Below are 22874 nucleotides of genomic sequence, written 5' to 3'. Positions count from 1 at the left end.
CCGGACAACTACTCTATTAGAAGGTACCCCGAGAGCCCTTGCAACAAACATCTGCGAGAAACAATGATAATAAACAAGTTTCAATAAAAACGGGCGTTACATTGAGTCTTCTTTTACAGAGCTCTGAGTGTAGAAGATAATTAGAGAAGAAATACTATCCAAAGTAAGCTAGTGTCAATCTTTGCCAAGTTATTCCAACGTATATTACTCTGATGGTAGTTAATGTACGCATATTTGGTATTGCAATTACTTACACTAAAATAGCAGGAAGAACTAAGCAATTCACGCTGTGAAACCAAAAACACTTACTTGGGCTCCGTGGGGTTTTGCGTGGATACGAACATCTCTATCTCGCCATCCTCTCCCCGGGGCACAGCGAGGGTGGCATGACCCTCGAGGTAGAAGTGTTCTTGACCACCCATGTGGCTTTCTCCCTCCAGCATGTGGTCTGCCTGCTGGAAACCAGCCTCCACATCCCCACACGAGAGCTTGGTCGGAGAGAGGTGGAATGACCCAGCGCGTATTGCATCCTGGATTATAGAGCAAGAAGCCAATACATTGTCATGAAATTCAGGTACCATGCAGTTACTTTCTATCATTACTATTATTATAAGGAGTCATGCAATTGAATAATTGACCAATGTAGGGAATACTAAAAACAATGTTTACAATGTATCAATGGATCTTAACAAAAACTCTTCTTTTTAAGTAAATGCAACACTCGTATACAGTGTTGCGGTACCTTTATAGTAATAATTGGCTCAAGTTCCTTGTATTCGACCTTGACCTTCCTGGCTGCCCGTTTTGCCTGATCCTTAGTTCGTGCTATAACTGCACCTATCACCTGACCTTGACACAGCACCTGTAATAAGCACGAACAAATACAAAACAAAGGACTTATAACGCATTGATCTTGACCACGTTTTTAAGATATAAGTTTGACAGAAGCACAACATTATTTTACAGATATTTTAAAGCAGAAAAATTTAAGAAATTTAGCAACTCATTTCAGGTTGTCCATATACTGTACCTGTTCTGATGCGAAGATTTCCTCGTCATCTGGAAATATGGCTCCCCAGCGGTTGTGACCGGGGACGTCCTTGTAGCCGACGTAATCTACCACACCAAGAATGGCGAGTGCGGCGGACGGGTCCACACTGACGATGTTAGCATATGCCTTGCTGCTTGTAACGAACGCCAGATAGAGCTCGTCTGCAATAAAGCACAGCTTATTACCAAGTACACACACGCGTAGATTTTTATTGGGAAAACAATATTCTTTTAACATTTGACTTGATATTGAAATAATGTACAGAAATATGTGACAGTTCTGGCACTTTCAAACCTGTTTCAGGTATTGTTTATTTAACTTACCAAAACAAATTATTTCGAAAATTAAGTAGATAACATGAAACAATTCGCGAACGCTATCAGGTTATCTTACGGCAGTAAAATGCCACCATAAGGAAGACCTCGTGTAAACACGTTACCTTCCCATGTCTTGTTTCGTTTTATGACATTTACACGTCAATGTAAGTATATTGATGCGGGTTTATTTAATACATGTATGGAATATGGAATTCGAACCTTGATATTTAGGAATGTCATCGATGTAGATGGCTTCCCCAGTCACCTGCTTGGCGGCGGACACGTGACCGAGGGTCGGCCCACTGGATCCTGCTGCAGCTGCCCGGGGGCCACTTCCTGAAAGATCTGGGAGCTGCGTGAGGGGTCTTTGTGGAACACAGGGTTGCGCTTTTGAAGCAAGAAGGCACCTTTGAGGTCGGGATGTGCTGAAAACGGGAGGAGAGACATTTGTAGAATATTGTGAAGATTCATGAACATAGAAGAAGGCATTGTGTTAAAAGAAGGCTATATTGATGGTGAGAACATGTACGCGATTGTCCCTATGAATATGGTCATTATGAGCGATTAGGGCTAGTAGTATTTGACATGTTATAAAACCCGAATATTTTTAAAGGATGTCAGTGAAACGTTCGCTACCAGAGTTTGTAACTGTTGTTGCACAGTGAGGTAGAATTTGAAGAAGAAGCTAAGAGTAAGAGATCTCCTGTATTCCACCATCCCCCCGGAGACCCGGCAGCTAGAGGCATTTCCTCTGCCAGTAAACGACACACATCGTCTACCAACCAATCGTCCCAGCACCTAGAATGTAGGTATAATGTAAGAATAAAACACTCTTGAATGTGGAATGTATCCAATATACCACTTCCCCGCTTGGAACCCTGCAGTCAGAGGCATTTCTCCTCAGCAGACGACAAACATCATCTATCAACCGACCATCCCAGTTCCTGGAACTGAGCTGTTACCCCAATTAGAGACCTGGCAGCCAGGGGCATTTCATCTGATGATCTGCCAGCAGACGACATACATTGTCATTCCAGCGATTGAATAGGGGTATAATGGAATAACTTCACTCTTGAAGGTGAGAGATAATGTAAGAATAAAACACTCTTGAATGTGGAATGTATCCAATATACCACTTCCCGCTTGGAACCCTGCAGTCAGAGGCATTTCTCCTCAGCAGACGACAAACATCATCTATCAACCGACCATCCCAGTTCCTGGAACTGAGCTGTTACCCCAATTAGAGACCTGGCAGCCAGGGGCATTTCATCTGATGATCTGCCAGCAGACGACATACATTGTCATTCCAGCGATTGGAATAGGGGTATAATGGAATAACTTCACTCTTGAAGGTGAGAGATTTCCAGCACCCTGACTTGGAGACCCTGCAACCAGGGGAATACATTTTCTTAGCCAGTTACTCCAACAATCATCCAAGCGCCTGGAGTTACGGTAACATGGAAATATTATACACTCCTGAGATTGAGATATCTCGTGTAGCCAGAGGTTATTCCTCTACAAGCAGACAACACATATCGTCTTCCAACCAATCGTCCCAGCGCCTGGATTTGAGGTATGTATAATGGAAGTATTATACAGAGAGATCTCATTCATTTCACCATTTCTCCAGTAGATGCGTCAGCCTGCCAGCAGACGACCTACATTATCTACCAATCAAAGCGTCTGAATTTGAGGTATAATGGAGGTATGATACACTCCTTAAGTGAGAGATCTCCAGTACTCTGCCAACCAATTAGGGGACCCTGCAGCCAGGGGGTATTTCCTCCACCAGCAAACGACAAACATCGTCTATAAACCGTTCATTCGCAAATAAAAAAATACACGCGGGCAACCACAAATACACTTACACTTAGAAAATGTACATTGTTTAGATGCCTTATTTCATCACGTATGCACAACCCCAAACTACAATTTAGTTAAATGACATAATGTAAAACTGTTAAAATTTTGAAATATGTAAGTGGAAATAGGTGTACGTATTAAAACATCATAAATGAAAATAGACGGAAAACCACTACTAAATGCTGCTTTTTCACATATACTTATTGATACATATGTTCATGAGTATGTACCAGATTGCTTGGTAGGGTAAGATGATATAAACACAGGGCGCTGCTGGTGCACCTTATGTACGTAAGATGGGTTACCATGTGTTCACATTTTCAACTCAGGACCAGAACTAACCTTCCAATGACCTCCGTCATTGTCCTAGTGGGCATCACCGTGGTAATAGCCATTCCCCCATATGCAAGGGATAGTTCCTTAATCACATTGGTGTTGTCCTCGAAAACCACCCGCATGCCTGCATTCACAGTCGCTATGTCGTCCTCACGTCTGTATGCCTGCTTGTAGCCAGCAAAGTACTCGTTCTACAAAATATGAAGACGGAAATGTAAGTTGTACTTCCAACAAAACTAGCTACATGAAATAAGACATTTTTAGTACTAAGTGGATTCAGTTTCAAACGTTAATGTAAACTTAATTTCGTTGTCTCGGAAAAATCAAACGTTTTTGTCGTGTACCGTTTGTGACCAATTAAACTCGTACATTACACCGATTTGTTCCTTAAACAAACAACCCTTGAACTTTCTCACCGATCGCTCTACCTTTCTGGTGAAGGGTAGTGTGATGTTCACCAGAACCTCGTCTGGACGCATCTGCGTCTTCCGGTAGCCCAGAAAGAACTTCTCGTTCATACAGACTTCTCGCAAGTTACGCTCTATAGATATAACAGTAATTTAAGATCAGAACTCGGTAGAATTTATATACCATAACAATACATGAACATAAACCTAGGAAGACTTGCACGTAACTTGCTTATGGCACTTAAAGTTGTGCATGTTAAAGCCACTTACAAAGACGGCGTCTTAAAGATTACGACACATATCCTTGGCCTTTATCTTCAATATAAATAACAACAGACAAGTAAAATGAAAATAAGAACGTATTAGCTAAGGAACACTATAGACAGGCGTGTTGGGTTTTAACATACTTTTACTGTAGACCTGCAGCATTGCCCCACACGCCAGAAACAGGGGGTTGAGGTCGGAGATGGGGCTAGCTGTTATAATGTTGCCCGCAACAGCCTGATGTGGAAATCGTATTTCAAAGTAGTTGAAAACTTATAATCAAGCAAATATAATATATCATACAAACAGGCATATTTATAAGAAATATTATGTTAGTGTATATTAATTGGTATTACTATACTTATCCCACACACCTTATAATATATAAGTAACCAACATACACCCGCCTGTTCACCTAATCACAAGTCATGAAATTTCGGAATTTCGAACAGCTTAAACTTATATTAAAATTTAAAAATTATTATCAGCAATCATTTTAACATTACAGTTATGCATTGTATAATGAGTCGGCGTTGTTGAAACTCAGGGAAACCTTACAGCGACGTTCCTGATCGGGCCCTGCGAACCATCTCAGCATTTCAATCACGGCGGAGAAAACCCGGGTCTTTGTTCTGAAATACGTGTGAATATATTATGGAAAAACTACTATCTGTCAATTGTTTATTGCGAATATCATTTATAAATCCTTTTTTAGTAAAGCATTCCGGACGCTTCTTCATAAATGCAATATGTATTCAAATGTATTTTGCTTGGCTTGTGTCATGCTGTGTGTTACCTGGATATTTTAGAACAACATATTTCAGTTCCTCGTCGAGCCTTGTCAAGGTCACGGAACCTCCAAGCCTTATCCCCGTATCCATGTGTTCAACCATGCCTAGGTCCGGAACGATGCTAGGGCTTATCAACACGCGGTATTCCATCTGCTTGAACATCATTTCGATACCTAGGGCGAAGATGCCAGTAGTTGTCATGGATACAACAGCGTTTACATGTAAAAAAAACAAGGCAATTAATGTATGATTCGTTTTAAAGGCCTGTAGAAAGGCACGTGATACAATTGTTTGTTTACGTTCTTACCTATTTCAGTATTTCCTATCACCAGTTTGGCATCAGGAAACTGTGACTTCAGGTCCAGTAACTCTGCCAAAGTACGGGGCCGATACCATGTGACACGTTCACCCCGGTACACCAGGTAATCTCTGTCATACTGTTCTGTGTTCTACAATATATATTGGGAACAGTAACGATAAACACCTTGAAATCGTCAATAACAGACAGTGTGCAGGGCTGATAACCTTGAAATCAGGTCCAATAACAGACAGTGTGCAGGGCTGATACCACACGACAAGGTCACCCCGGTAGACCAGGTATTCCCGGTCCTACTGTCCTATGTTCTACAATATTGTCCAGGACAATAATGATAAATGACATTAAATCAGGTCAAATTACTCTGAAAAAGTACGAGTTTGATACCACGTGACACGTTCTGAAATATATGTCATACTGGTCCTCGGAAATTCTGCCCCAGAGAAAGGCCCATACAAGTACATATATAATGATCTGTCATCTTTGTCGTGTAAAGTATCAGTCCATTTTTTAAACTTCCGGACCGACTCCCATAGATATGCCTTTGTTGTAAAAGGTAGCATGTTGCCCTCTTGATATGGATAAGTATGGTAATGTTTATAAAGTATTTGTTCCAGTTTTCGTCCACCCTCCACTATCATAAATGTACACACATACAATGTCACTGGCCATATAAATGGTTGGCAATATTTCATAGACATTATCATTCCGGAAATAAATGCTTTTGCATAAGCGCGGTGCAGTTGTTCTTTTAAGGATGAAAGGAATAACAGTTAAACACTGGATACCTTCAGCTCCGGAGGAAATATCGGGTCTTGGGATGAATCAAGTGGTAGAAACGTTTCACCGTTCACGAGTCTTGAAGTGACCTTAAAGGCAAAAGGCAACAGTTGTGACAATTGAATGAATATATATATATATCATGTTTGTTAACCTGCTAAGGTTTTTGTTGAATACATATTATCATCGCCTGACTTTAAAAAAACAACTACTTTTTCTCAGTTAGCTTGCGAAACTCATTCATTGGTTTTATAATAAGACATTTGTAATAATATCGATACTTATTTAATATACACAGAATGTTGCAAATAAGTGTGGTGAATTCATACTCTTTCCTCCTGTTTCTGATGGTGTCCCGATTTTTACAGCAGTTATCTCCCATCTGGCAGTATTCCTGCAAGGGAAGACGATTTGGAGAAGGCAGATTTATCTCGATGCTCACCGACATAAGCATTGGGCCGATTGTTCCGAAACTTGTTATCATCGGTGTTAACGGCATCGTTGAGGAACTATCGTATGATGTGTGCTTATATATTTCAGTATTAAAAACAAGTATAGCTGGATCAGTTGTCTCAATTTTTGTGTAAAGTACGGCAGATCACATGTGTTCACACGAAACCTTCAGAGTATTAATGAGTTGATTAAAGTGTAAAACACATGAAAGCGGATTAACTGTGAAAAAAAACTGTGCTGTGTAATTAATTAGTAGGACTGATTATTTACCAAAAATGGCTCAAGGATTACCAGTATTCCCATCATTCAATGTCACTGAAACAGCAGTGGACAGTCGCTGGAAAAAGTGGTTAGGTCGACTAGAAATCATGCTAGTTGGTATGGATGTCAAGGACGCTAAACGCAAAAGAGCGTTACTTTTGCACTACGCTGGTGAAGATGTTTATGACATTTTTACAACACTTCCAGACGTCGAGGAAACGTTTGACGCTGCCAAGCAAGCACTAACCCAGTATTTTGCACCCAAGAAAAGTATTGAGTTCGAAGTGTACAAGTTTCGACAGGCAAACCAAGAACTTGGACAGTTTCCACACACGACTCAGAAAGCTTGGAGAACACTGCGAGTTTGCAAATACAGACAAGGAAATTAAGTCACAAATCATACAAGGCTGTACGTCAACAAGACTAAGGCGCAAAGCGCTCAGATCAGAAATGTCTTTAGACGAAATAATCAAAGAAGCGCGATCTCTAGAACTATCGACAAAAACGCAAGCGAGATAGAACAATCAGCCAACCACAACAACAGTTACAACACCTGCAATCAGGCAAAAGCGAAAACCAAACCATCGTCAACAACGACAGTCTACCAACACTTACCGTCAGTCACAACAGAAAACACGAAGCTGCAGAAACTGTGGTAAGGAGTATCCGCACATGAATGGCCAATGTCCCGCTGCCGGCAAAATATGTAATTTTTGCAAGAAAATGAATCATTTTGAGATTGTTTGTCGTTCAAAGCACAAACAGTCAAGCCAGTGCATACATTGGGTACCGATAATTGTTCAGACAGTGAAATTTCGGACAATGATAAAAGCAGTAACGAATTTGCATTTGGACTTGCAATAAATTCAAACAAGCCAGACATATCATGCAACGACCTACAATCAAAGTCAAAGTCGAAGGTCATGCCCTAAAAATGCTCGTAGACACAGGGTCATCGATAAATGTCATTGATGAAAAAGCATACAACGCCATGAAACCGAAGCCAAAATTAAACAAAACGGATACGAAAGTATACGCATACGGTTCAATTGAAGCTGTCAAAATTATGGGCCAGTTTCAAGCAATGATAGAAACCAAGACAAGTTTACGAAGCCATGATATACGTAACGAAAGGAAACAGTGGCAATCTGTTATCATACTCTACATCAGTGTCACTGCAAGTCGTTCCAGAAATATATTCAATGACAAGCAAAAGTGAAATATGCGATAAATTCCCGAAGGTATTCACAGGAATTGGGAAATTGAAGACACACAAATTGAGTTATTTGTAGACAATACAGTTCAACCCGTTGTGCAACCACATAGAAGAATACCATTTCACCTTCGAAAACAGGTGGAAATTGAACTCAAAAGGCTCGAAGACATGGATATAATCGAAAAGGTAGATGGACCAACAGACTGGGTATCACCGATTGTCGTAGCACCGAAACCGAAGAGCAAAAACAATGAAATACGTATCTGTGTAGACATGCGCCTTCCTAACGAAGCCATTAAAAGGACTCGACACATTATACCGACAATAGACGATCTTATTGTGGACTTAAATGGTTCAAAAATATTCTCAAAATTGGATTTAAATCAGGGATACCATCAACTTGAAATCTCAAAGAAATCACGCAACATAACCACATTCACTACACATGTTGGTCTAAGACGTTACAAAAGACTAAACTTTGGATTAACATGTGCATCAGAAGTTTTCCAAAATGCAATACGGACCTCACTTGAAGGACTTGAAGGTGTACAAAACATCAGCGATGACATAATCGTGTATGGCATTCGCAAGCAACACGACAGTAGACTGGCAGCCCCCTACGACGTCTACAGGAAAAAGGCCTCACACTGAACAACAGAAATGTGAATTCAACAAGAAAACGCTTGAATTCTTCGGCTATTTTCAGTGAAAACGGATTTTCTGCTGACAAGAAAAAGTGTGAAATAATCAAAAACACACCTGCTCCACAAAACGCATCAGAAGTACGAAGCTTCCTCGCAATGACAAACTATGTCTCCAGATTCATACCAAACTACTCCACAACGACAGAACCTTTGCGAATGCTCGTGAAGAAAGATGTCAAATTCGTTTGGGAAGAAAGACAGCAAAATGCTTTTGATAAACTCAAATCGGATCTAAGCAGTGAAACTGTAATGACATATTTCGATCCAAAATTGACAAACAAATTGTTGCAGATGCAAGCCCCGTAGGCATAGCAGCAATCATGCTCAAGGAGGGAAAGTAGTTAGCTATGCAAGCAAATCATTAACAGATACCGAGAAAAGGTACTCTCAGACCGAAAGAAAACTTAGCTATCGTATGGGCAATTGAACACTGGCATATATACCTCTTTGGACACAAATTCACCGTCATAACAGACGCAAAAGCGCTTGAACACATATACAAAAACCCGAAGTCCAAGCCGCCAGCCAGACTGGAACGGTGGCGAATGAAAATGCAAGCCTATGATTTTGATGTCATATACAAGCCAGGTGAATCAAACATGTCAGACTACCTAAGTAGGCACCCTGATGTCACAAAGACGCAAGCAAGCAACGCAGGAAAAATCGCAGAAGAATACCTGTCATTCATTACATACCATGATGTTCCAAAAGCGATGACGTTGCATGACATAATCAATGAGACAAGCAGTGACAACGACCTACAACAGGTGATGCAAAACGTCAGACAATCCTCGTGGAAATCAAATTACAAAACAAATACGGTACTAGATACACTTGCACGTGTGAAAAATGAACTGACAGTTGTGACGTTCAAAACGGCGAAGTTCTCTTGCATGGAAATAGAATCGTGTTACCTAAACAGTTGCAACAGAAGGCTATTTCAATAGCACACGAAGGACACCCAGGAATAGTTAGGACAAAACAACTATTGCGCGAAAAGGTGTACTTTCCAAAATGGACAAAATGGTTGAGGACTTGTGTAACAGTTGTATTCCCTGTCTCGCAGCAACTGATAAAAACTCCAGGGAACCACTTCAAATGACTGAAATGCCAAAACAGGCATGGGATTCAGTGAGCATGGATTTCTGTGGACCATTTCCTGATGGAAAATATCTTCTTGTTTTGATTGATGACTTTTCAAGATTCCCAATTGTTGAAATAATAACATCTCTCAATCAGTTATTGAGAAGCTTGACAAAATATTCTCAGAATATGGAATACCTGAAGTACTGAGAACTGACAATGGACCGCCGATGAATAGTGCAGACTTTCAAAACTTTTCAAAAACAATGACGCAAATCAAAAAGCTAAAATGAAATCGTATGCGTACGCAAAACGACATGCAAAGCCGGCAACATTTAACGTTGGCGACACTGTACTTGTCAAACAACACAAAACAAACAAATTCTCCACACCTTTCGACATTCAGCCATATAAAAATTACAAAGATAAACGGTTCGATGATAATAGCAAAAAGAGGAGACAGGTCAATCACCCGCAATTCGTCCTTTTTCAAGCTGATAGAAGAAAGTTTATTCAAAAGCAACATACAACACACTACATATTTGAAATAGGCCAATATGACCCTTGATCAAATTATTACATAACTTAATACAATAGCTTATGTATACATGTATGACGAAGCATATTTAATTATTTATAAATAGGTTTATCTTTATCGCAATGTTAACAACTGTATCTGTATGATTCAATATACTTTTCTAAGTACATCAACTTTGAAATATTTTCTCTGTTGTATACCCATTATAGGGAATACTTCCGCTTGTATATACATATTTAATTACGAGCAAATGGCCCATGATCGAAATTAAGAAAAATAAATAAAATCAATTAAATTCTTAAACAAATGGACAGATCATAAGACAACAACTGTATTCAGCATACCAATATGATAATAATATAATGTTTATAACCTTAATAGTGAATAAAGATTTTGATGAAACTGGTTAAATACCTTGGTCGAGCAGCATTAAGAAAAAGAAAAACAACAACAATTTAGGTCTCCCTTAATTGGCTTGGATTAGGATGTGTGTCTTTCTTATTTCAAAAGCATTAAAGATAAATACAGCTAATTTCCTCAAAACATTTGCGTTGTTGGATTTTAACAACTGAATAGTTTTGAACATACTTGGTCTTTCTCTATAGTAACGCTTGATATATTTACATCGTTTATCATTAAACAATATGCATTCAAATAAGAGGTGATATTCGTCTTCTAACTTATTACACGTAACGCATAACCGTTCTGCTCTTGGCACGTTTCTCCATCGACCAGTCTCAATACCGAGCCGGTGTGAAGACGAGCGTAATTTTGTAAGTGCTATTCTATACTTCTGAATATTGACTTGGTTAAGATATGACTGCATTTCAAAATTTGCGAATACTTTATAAAAAGTTGCTCTAGTTGAATTTTCTAATCTGCTATACCAAGTTTGAATAAAAGTATCCTTAACCCGACGCTTAAAAATGCTAAGAAAATTATTATTGTAACCAACACCCTGTGCAATCCAAACGTCTTGAAAACCGAATGTGCATAACATATTTTTCACCATAGCAGCCCAGTTGTTTTTACCAGGATTATTTTCAATTTCAATTAACATGCTTTTATATATAATACTTATGTATTTTCGTTCACTACAGTGTAATATCTTAAACCAATATTTCAATATAACTGTTAATCTCATCGAATAAAAATCAATCCTGCCTAGGTCTCCATACAAAATCGTTTTGTGTAGAAGTTTTAACACCAAGTAAATTCTTGCAAAACATAGTATGTATTCTTTCTACGTTGTGTGCACGGGAAAATCCCCAAACTTCACATCCATAGAATAAAATAGGCTTAACTAGTTTATCAAATAAATCTAAAACATGTTCAGTCGATATGTTAACAAAGCCTTGAAGGTATTTCTTCATTTTAAAAAATTGCCTTATTTGCTTGTCCTGACAATGTTTTCAGGCATTCAATAAAGGAGCCTCCAGACGTAAACACAATTCCCAAATAACAATATTTTGGTACAATTTCAATTTCTGAATCACCATAATGAAAATGAATATTTTGTGCTAATCTACCGCCTTTTCTGAAAACAACAATTTTAGTCTCATCTCTATTTACAAAAAGCTTCCATCTTCTACAGTAGTTTTCTAAAATGTTAAGATTAGTTTGCATTTAAACACTGGTCTTTGCAAAAATTACGATGTCATCTGCATACATCAATAAAAAGAGTTTAACCATGTTTAGATCAATACCTTTGGCTCCATTTAGAAACAACTCGTCTTCTAAATCATTAAGATACATAGAAAATATAAAAGGGCTTAAACACTCCCCTTGCCGGACACCCGAGAAAACTTTCAAACATTTCACCACTTTCACCATGAAGTTTAACTTGTGTTTTAACACTGTTATATATGCCTTTTATAACACTAAACATTTTCCTCTTAGGCCTAATTTATATAATTTAAACCATATACTTGGTCTAACCAAATAGTCAAAGGCTTTAGAATAATCCACAAATAAACATTACAGTTGTTCATTCATATTTAAAACCTGATTTATCAAACTATGTAAGACAAATATATTGTCAGTTGTTCCCATTTTGGAGCGAAAACCTGCTTGAGCTTCAACATATATGTAATTAGTTTCGGCCCACATTGCCAAACGTTCATTTATACATCGTGTAAATAATTTTCCTAATACACTCAACAATGTAATACCTCTATTTTTTTGACATCCGATAGGCTACCCTTTTTATGAATAGGAACTAAATACCCATCGCTCCATAATTCAGGAAAATGGCCTAATTTTAAAAGTTTGTTGAACAATAATGATAAAACCGGTGAAAATGTGTCTTTTCCATAATACAAAAACTCATTTATTACTTTATCTGGGCCTGCACTACGACCAAGATTTAAATCTTTGATATTTCTGCTAATATCTTCGACAGTGAAAGGTACATCCAATTCATTAAACATAATCTTCATTTCGCTATCTAAAATTGCTTCATTAAAATATATGACATCTTCATCAGCCTGAAAAAACCTGTCATCTGGACAATCAGCCAACTATCGTATATAACAAATCTTGATGTTATTTTTGACATTCTCTTCGGGATTTCCGTTGTTCATTATAATTTTAACATCGAAAGAGAAAACTACTGACCTTGGTTAATGTCTTAAATCCCTCCAGTATCGGTCTGTATCCGGTACATCTACACAGATTACCTGTACCAAGAATAATAAAGTACTTTAAGTACTGTTGAAAATAGTATATACACCTTTCTAAACAGTAAATAATAGTTTCTATTATATTGACGAGCGTATATCAAATCAACAGGTGTTTGTCAGGCATGTATGAATATTTGTATTTGTCACCATTTGGTGCTATATTTGGCCACATAGGTCTATGACCTTCTGGTTGTTGAGTATTCTGTTCTGTTCTTTAAAACATTGTCATGAAAATAACAAAAGAAATCAGTCTTTAACCCAAATGCTGCACTTAAAAGTCATACAATACGGTGTACATGCAGTTAAAATGAACCAGATTAATTGCCCTTTTATAAAGACAACATCAGCAAAAATAGACAAGGCAGCTTCTTAAAGCTCGTAAATCCAACCGAAACCAAATTCAAAATGATACCTATACATAGAAATTGTTTTAATTAAGTTTTGCCCCATTATGACAACGGAATGGTTGCTTGCCATTTCGAAGAAACACATACATGGTATAGGTTCAAGTCTAACCTTCAAACGCCTTCTCCATGGTGGCAATGGACGGTTGTGGATTGTTTCTGAGCAGAGTGTACATGGACATGATGATGCCTGGGGTACAGAAACCACACTGGGAGCCATGGGAGGCAGCCAGCCGCTCCTGGACTGGATGTAGACCGTGTTTCACGCTGCCAATACCCTCCACTGTGGTCACCGCCAAACCGTGCATGGAACACAATGGTGCCAGACAGGCGTTCACAGAGAAGTGACTGGAGCAGAAGAAAGAACAGTTTTTGCCCCAAGCGACCATGCTTCCACCACAAATTGAGGGAAATAATTTCATGATCCTTGTTTGGAGCACAGTGGCGCCAGGAATGCGTTCACCGAGAAGTGATTCAAGTAATAAAGGGAAATAAGGAGAGCATCACTGTTTGGTGTTCAACAATAAAAATGTGCTTAAAACTGCATCTACCATCCATTTTCTTCATGGCAGCCCATGCATGAAGCACAATGGCGCTGGGCAGGCGTTCACCGAGGTGTAACTGTCATAAAGAAAAGTAAATAAGCAAGAGGTTCACAATGTAGACCGATCTTTACGGTACCCACATCTTCCAGTGCCCGGGACCAGACTAGCGCCGGGCAGGCGTTCACAGAGAAAAGGCTGAAATAAAAAGAAATATCACCCATTAGACAAGCTTCAAAACTGTTGTTGCCATTAAAGATAATACCAAATTATGATCGAGTACTCATCGTTACGTCTGCATCTCTCTGTCATATATGGTGATCATGACAACACATGACCCTTATTCACCCCCACCACAGCCAAGTTTGCCATGATTCCCTTAGTTTCACTGTACCACAAGAAGACAGGCTTGTGAAATCACCGTACTGTCCGTGCCTACCTGTCATAAATTATAATTATGACAGAACCTGCTACACATCAAACCCCTCCACAACCCAGTTTGGTTCCTGTAAGTCCCACAGTACCCAAAGGAAGGGGTGGGTATTTACTTACCGCACGCTCTTTGCCTCCCTGTCATATCTGGAAAGCATGACAGTACACGCCCCACATCCACCTTCACCACAGCCCAGTTTTGTTCCAGGCAATCCCACTAAAGCGGTTGTTAAGAAGCTACAGTTGTATTGCATAATTATATGAGAAATATTTGGAGGATGGTGGTGAAATATATGATGACAATTTTGACAAAGAAGACGCCAACGATGATGCGGAAGAAGTTGAGGAGGGGAGATGCCTCAATGTATAGATGGCGGAACGAAGTTGATGGGTGGAGAAGGGGGGGGGTAGCATGAGGAAGGAGACAAAGAGAGGATAAGATGGATACAAAGGAGACGAACATGTATCATATGGTATGAGAGGGTCAGGATCGGGATATAGAGGAGTCGAACATGTATCATATGGTATGAGAGGGTGGGGATCGGGATATCGAGGAGAAGAAAAGATGGCAGGAGAAATTGAGGACCTGGACAAAGAGGGGACACGGATAGAGAAGATGGTAGGAGAGGGTGGGGACCGGATTATAGAGGAGACAAGCATTGAAGAGATAGTAGGAGATGGTGGCGATCGGGATATAGAGGAGACATACATGGAGGAGAAGAAAAGGACCGGGATATAGAGGAGACGAACAAGGGTGAGGATCGGCATATAGAGGAGACGAACATGGAAAAGATGGCAGTAGAACGTGAGGGCCGGGATATAGTGGAGACACACATAAAAGAGATGGTAGGAGTGGATCGGGATGAAGAGGAAACGAACATGGAAAAGAAGGCAGGGTAAGGTGATGACATGAATAAAGAGGAGACACTCATGGAGGCGATGGTAGGAGAGGGTGAGGATCGGAATGTAGTGGAGACGAACATTGAGGAGAGGGTGGGAGAGGGTGTGGACCTGGGTATAGAGGAGGCGAAGACGGAGGAGATGGTAGGAGAGGGTGGACCGGGATATAGAGGAGACGAACATGGAGGAGATTGTATAATAGGGTGAGGACCGGGATATAGAGGCGACACACGTGGAGGAGATTTTATGAGAGGTTGGGGACAGGGTTATAGAGGAGACGAACATGAGGCGATAATATAAGAGGGTGAGGACCGGGATGTAGTGGAGACAAACATTGAGGAGATGGTAGGAGAGGGTGTGGAGATGGGTATAGAGGAGACACAGACGGAGGAGATATTAGGAGAAGGTGGGGACCGGGATATAGAGGAGACGAACATGGAGGAGATGGTAGGAGAGGTTGAGGATCGGGATGTAGAGGAGGCGTACATTGAGCAGATGGTAGGAGAGGGTGAGGATCGAGATAGAGTAAACGAGAAGTCGATGGCGAAAGGAGAATGAGAGTGGAAACGAAAAAATAATACATATAAGTTCGATTTGAAGCAGCAAACAGGGAGGAGACGAAAGAGGGAAGACGGCATGATTATCCGGGGTAGCAAGCGATCTTAATGTATTCAAAATCATATACACAATTGGTACCATACTATCATTAAGGGAAATAGCACTGGTAATAACTTTCAATATACGTCTCTGGAACGCTCAAATGAAGCCTATTTGTGTATATTTTTTCTTACGTTGCCATAAGCATTTGTTAAACACGTTATTCATACATTAAAGTAAGTGTCTTTGGTAGTGCTTTTGTAATCGGTCTTAATTTACTTGCAGGGGGCGTCCAGGATTTAACGTTAGAGGGGGCGTAATTTCGGAGTATAACTTTTTGAATATCGCTCTTCGCTAGAATCGAAATATATTCGGTTTACTTGTTAACAGGTGGTTTTGGCACAATTTCTAGTCCGAAATGATGCATTTTAGGCGTATTTTATAAATTGTTCTCCTATATTGAAATTATAACTAAGCTTGGACAATTTTAGTGGTGTCGCGCGCCATATTTTTCCAAACCTCCTGGATCCGATAGTGACTTATTTCCTTTTTTAGCCCGTTGTATTGCGATTATCGAATAACTAAAATTCACGTAAAAATAGTGTCACTTGTTGCCAATGTTATAATGTATACAGTATACGTGGTATATTCTTTCATGATTGATGAAATAATGCTCTAATTTTGCCACTTGGTGAATTGAATAAAGCATTGGTATCCGTGATGTGCTTTTTAAACACGTGCACTTATGGGATGACATTTGACGTCAAGTCGTAATAATTAGAACAACACATAATTCTACTCACGCTCATGCTCATATTTTTGAACTCTTTTAACCAGTGATCTTATGTCATGACATTTGACTTCAGTAGCTATACACTCTTATGTAAAAAATATTTGGGTCATTTCATTTTAATGTATGCAAAATTGCGTTCGTAGCATACCAATATCGTGTCATATTTTGATTCAATTCTTGCGGTAGAATACAATAGTATACCAAACGTAGGGGGTTTTAATCAAAGGATACATTTATTCCTGAGAAACTGTAACAATGTTGACTCCGGATCTGCATTTTCAACTTCAAGCTAGAAAGGTATAGAAAGGCATAGGTAAACAGTCACGTTCAATGAAAAAATAAGTGAAAAAGAGCATTTAGTATATATCGGTGCCTATCAAGCAACCAAATGTAGGAGAGCATTCAGTATGTATCGGTGCCTATCAAGCAACCAAATGTAGGAGAGCATTCAGTATGTATCGGTGCCTATCAAGCAACCAAATGTAGGAGAGCATTCAGTATGTATCGGTGCCTTTCATGTATCCAAATGAAGGAGAGCATTCAGTATGTATCGGTGCCTTTCATGCAACCAAATGTAGGAGGGCATTCAGTATGTATCGATGCCTATCAATCAACCAAATGTAGGAGAGCATTCAGTATGTATCGGTGCCTATCAATCAACCAAATGTAGGAGAGCATTCAGTATGTATCGGTGCCTTTCAAGCAACCAAATGTACGAGGGCATTCAGTATCTATCGGTGCCTATCAAGCAATCAAATGTAGGAGGGCTTCAGTATGTATCGGTGCCTATCAATCAACCAAATGTAGGAGAGCATTCAGTATGTATCGGTGCCTTTCAAGCAACCAAATGTAGGAGGGCATTCAGTATGTATCGGTGCCTATCAAGCAACCAAATGTAGGAGGGCATTCAGTATGTAACGGTGCCTATCAAGCAACCAAATGTAGGATAACATTCAGTATGTATCGGTGCCTTTCATGCAACCAAATGTAGGAGAGCATTCAGTATGTATCGGTGCCTTTCATGCAACCAAATGCAGGAGAGCATTCAGTATGTATCGGTGCCTATCAAGCAACCAAATGTAGGAGGGCATTCAGTATGTATCGGTGCCTTTCATGCAACCAAATGTAGGAGAGGATTCAGTATGTATCGGTGCCTTTCATGCAACCAAATGTAGGAGAGCATTCAGTATGTATCGGTGCCTTTCATGCAACCAAATGTAGGAGGACATTCAGTATGTATCGGTGCCTATCAAGCAACCAAAATGTATGAGAGCAGTCAGTATGTATCGGTGCCTTTCATGCAACCATATGTAGGAGGGCATTCAGTATGTATCGGTGCCTTTAATGCAACCAAATATAGGAGGGCATTCAGTATGTATTGGTGCCTTTCATGCAATCAAATGTAGGAGGGCATTCAGTATGTATCGGTGCCTTTCATGCAACCTAATGTAGGAGGGCATTCAGTATGTATTGGTGCCTTTCATGCAATCAAATGTAAGAGGGCATTCAGTATGTATCGGTGCCTATCAAGCAACCAAATGTAGGAAAGCATTCAGTATGTATCGGTACCTATCAAGCAACCAAATGTAGGAAAGCATTCAGTATGCATCGGTGCCTTTCAAGCAACCAAATGTAGGAGGGCATTCAGTATGCATCGGTGCCTATCAAGCAACCAAATGTAGGAGGGCATTCAGTATGTATCGGTGCCTTTCAAGCAACCAAATGTAGGAGGGCATTCAGTATGTATCGGTGCCTATCAAGCAACCAAATGTAGGAGAGCACTCAGTATGTATCGGTGCCTATCATGCAACCAAATGAAGGAGAGCATTCAGTATGTATCGGTGCCTTTCATGCAATCAAATGTAGGAGGGCATTCAGTATGTATCGGTGCCTTTCATGCAATCAAATGTAGGAGGGCATTCTGTATGTATCGGTGCCTTTCATGCAATCAAATGTAGGAGGGCATTCAGTATGTATCGGTGCCTTTCATGCAATCAAATGTAGGAGGGCATCCAGTATTTTACTCATTCAGTATTTAACAGTGCCTATCATGCACCAAATACACCACCTCACATGACAATCAAATTCAAGTAGTTGTTCAGGTCTTTTCTATTGTAGCGTACTTGTATATCCTCATAACGTGAATTTGTATGGACTTGTACACTTATTAATTGTGTGATTGGATTCCTTTTACTCAACAAATAATACTGAACGCGTAACGTTGATTTCCCCATATTTTTTTTTTGAAAGATTAAGCTTTTGACTGCCATGGCAGCCATTTTCCTCCTAAAAAGATGTGTTCGCTAGTGTAATGCACCTAACTCCTGTTTTCTCCTTGAAGTTTCTTTATTTTTCTATATTTGTTTTGTAAGCATGCAAAGCATATGTGTTGTCAATATCATTAGTCTCTGTTTTAGAAAATAATTATAAAACGATACCAACAGCAACATAAACTTTTTTCATCTCATGCTTATAATTATCATTATGAAGTAAACAGTGACTTAAGAACTAAGTGAAAAGCAATGTTATATATTCATGTTCGGCAAAGTATGTTGTATTGGAGTGATAGAATAAATTTCCAACGCGTGGTGTGGATTGATAAATGCAAGATGGCGTCAAAAATGGCTGCCATGAATTTTAAATTCAGTGAAAATGTTATGTTAAAATATGGCAATTTTTTTGACTTCATTCGTTTGGTTCACTCGGAATATTTCAGTTTATGGGGTTACTTTATTTCAATCTTTTACTTAGGTTTATCATTTGGAAGAATTTTTTAGCAAATATATATTGTACTTTTATTTTTGATAATGTCTTCTTCGTTTATTCCCAGATATAGTTATATGATGCTTTTCTTAATGACACTCTATGATCGCACAGTTATAAATCTTTTATTTGCTAAACAAGAGTTAGACAGTGTGAGTTTATTTAGTTTCAAACCACAACTGCATCATATGTTTGTAAAGTTTTTGCATTAGGTATTCTGAATTGTATTACTTTGTCTACAGATACAGTAAGGATCCCTTATCGTAGAAGTTCTTGGGGTTTACCTTTTTAGTTTTATTATTATTTGTGTTTTCCTTAAGTTTCCTCAAGTCACTGCATACTGTGATAAGATTTACCATTACGTTTTTATTTTATTCGGGAGTTTAAGAATAAAGTGAGGTTGTGCACACAAATTGGTTTAAACCCCTAGTAATTTTACACTTTACTGATCGTTTCAAAGCGGTACCTTAAAATCCTTGTTCTTTTACATATAAATTTAGGATTGAAATGGTACTTTAAAGATGGTAGTTGTGATTTGAAAATAGTATTTTCGTTTTATTAAAATAATATTAAGTTTTTAGATTTTTTAAAAGCCAACATTTCATAGCATTACAGCATGCAAAAGGTGGTCAAAACTATTGCTATTGCTGTAAGAGTCTTATGAATAATTGTGCTTGTGTCAGTTAAAAGCATATCTCATTATATGGCAAAATGTGCTGTTTCCAAGAGGTATAAATATTAAAATGGTTGACTCTAACGTATATTGTTAGGTTAATATAACAAGATTTACATTCAGGGGGCATATTCACATCAACGGGCAAATAAACTTCAGGTGCAAATGAACACATGGGTAAAAACTTACTCCGAGTCTGGAGGTGGGATGAATTTCATCCCTGGTATTTCATGTCATATAAGCACAATAATTAATTTTTGGGGTTTTTATTTTGATATGGCTGAGCTTTACGGTACACAAAGAAAGAAGGGAAATTGTTATTAATACAACATATTTTATTCTGTAAAACATTTTTCTTAATTTATTGGAAGACTTATTTTACCAAGTACTTAAATGTCTGAAATTTCATGTCAATTTTTAATTGAATGTTTTTGTTTTCAAGTTAGGCTATTTGGTCCTCCTTGAAGACTCACATGCTATACGGAATGTTAAATTTTCCAAATACAATTAATTAAAAAAGCACTCCTTTTTCTGATGATACTTTAAAAGTTTTCAATTGTAAACACCTTTTACGTGAAACGTGAATACGTGCAGTTTATTTTTGTTGGCCAGTATGGCTTGTCTGCTTTTAAAAGACATATATCTTATTTACTTTGATTGATTATTGCAACATCGCTCAGTGAATAAGAGCTGTATCAAATAACGTTTAGTAATATACGCTTCATTGTTGTCTAATGTTCTTTTCAACACAAACCTTTTGCATTTTATCAAATAAATTAAATCTTCTGAAATACCATGTGAACGCGTTCAAAGCATACCCCAATTAGCAAATTTGCCAACGTGGATTTAAAATATATATCTTTATGGATATATGATATAACTGTTGTACAAGGCGCTAAAGCATTCAAAATCAAGTTCAAAATCGTTTGAATGTCAAAAAGCAAAAATGACAAATATCTACAGCGCTATTACTTATTTCTTCATTTTATTATATAATCACGAATTTAAATTTAATTTCATCTCTTTCGTAACATAAAATTTAAGCTCACGATACAAAGGCCCTACTTGAGTGCATCCATACTTAACAAGCTTCATGTAAAACATATGTGTGCGCTTCATGAAGTCCTCTCCAGCCGAAAGTATTTATTCAGTTTATTCAGTGTTTTTTTTCTAACCGGACGTGTTATAAGGCAAGTTCCAAACAACCCCGAAACAACATCTTTCCCAGATCAAATAAGTATTTAAGGCAATCATGTTTTATCAGTCCACTGAGTAGGTCACATCAGCCTTTATCGTTTTTGTGGTGACAGTCAAGCTGAATCATTTATATCAAACAAGCACCAGCCGGGGCTAACAAAAGTTAAGCCAGAGCTCATTCAACAACATTTTTGGTACCATCTAGCCATATCTGCCTTAAAGCCGCCATAAACTGACTGTTCCCAAGTCCACTGTGTGTTCAAGAAACGTTTTTGCTAGTCCATTTTGTATTAAACTTTTAACAAATAGGTTATGACGCGCTATCAAGTGCCAAATAAACGTTAGTTTTGCTTTACTTTAGAACATACGTTTAAAGAAATCCGACATGTATACAGGTCAATAAAGTGCCAAGTAAACCCAAATTCTGCTGTAATGAAGTTTTTTCTAGTGTAAAACATTCCACAGTAAGGCTCTTATAAAAGTGATCTGCATTTTTATATAAAAACAAACCTCAGATATACTTACGTCAGTCCAGCTCAGAGGCGAACAAACACATGTGTAACTTCAGAGTGCCAATTTGACCACATTTTCGCAACAATGAAGCAGATTAATAGCAATTTTTGTTTTGTTTATTTCTAATAAAGTCTTTGCAGAGCCAAAAAGACTACATGTATATGGCAACCATAAGCCATTTCAGAGCAGAACAAGCCAATGCTTCGATTAAGCATTCTCAGTACAAAATAGATCACTATTTAAATATAGATTTGATAAAACAAGTGGAATGGAATACCTTTTTTCCGTTTACGAAAAATATAAGTCGCGATATTTTAGTGTTCATCTTACTATCCATCGTATCAAAACACTTCTGTCTATGGTAATAGCGGACTTTGATGCACTGGTATGACAAAGAATGATATTATGAAGTTTAAAACGGCACTTAAAGGGACTGGCTCATGTTTTGTAAAATGCACTTTATATGACGAAATAAAGTGTGGCAACCCATTAGAAGAGTTAAAACCAAAGTACTTACAGCTAAGACCCTTCAGCAGATGTTACTATATGCTCAAATATTGTCATTTAAGTCCACGATATTGCACAGCGTTAGTATCGCTTTTCAATAAAAGGCTGATCATAAAATTACCTATCAGCGTATGCAAAAGTCTTTCTGGGCGAGCGGTTTAATTGTCAGATTTCTATTTTTTTTGTTCTTCACTGTACCGGCTAGGATTCGCTCCCCAATAAAACTAGGTGTTTTTATACTTTTGAAGTTGTGTTTCTTTCCGCTATTTCGGAATTAATGAGTAAAATAACGATAATGTTAGTGTTGCATAACAGTAAAAGAATGTTGATCTAAAAACATGAGCGAGTCCCTTTAAAAAACTACATGCGTCTGCATTATATATCCTTATTATTCCTTGTAGTTTCTATAATGAATGGCAAATTGGAGGAGGGCATAAGTTTAATATTCACATCATCAATAATATGTTTCACAATGGAAAAATAATCACAAAC

General features: G+C 38.4%; 1 pseudogene; it reads right to left on the bottom strand.

Annotated features, from left to right (window-relative positions):
- Positions 1-8: 8 nt before the first annotated feature.
- LOC128207775 (xanthine dehydrogenase/oxidase-like) lies at positions 9-22217 on the bottom strand (annotated as a pseudogene).
- Between the last annotated feature and the right edge of the window lie 657 nt (positions 22218-22874).

Source organism: Mya arenaria, chromosome 11 (assembly GCF_026914265.1).
Source record: "Mya arenaria isolate MELC-2E11 chromosome 11, ASM2691426v1".
Lineage (NCBI taxonomy): Eukaryota > Metazoa > Mollusca > Bivalvia > Myida > Myidae > Mya > Mya arenaria.
The sequence above is the reverse complement of the archived record's forward strand: the minus strand, read 5'-3'. Positions and strand labels throughout refer to the sequence as shown.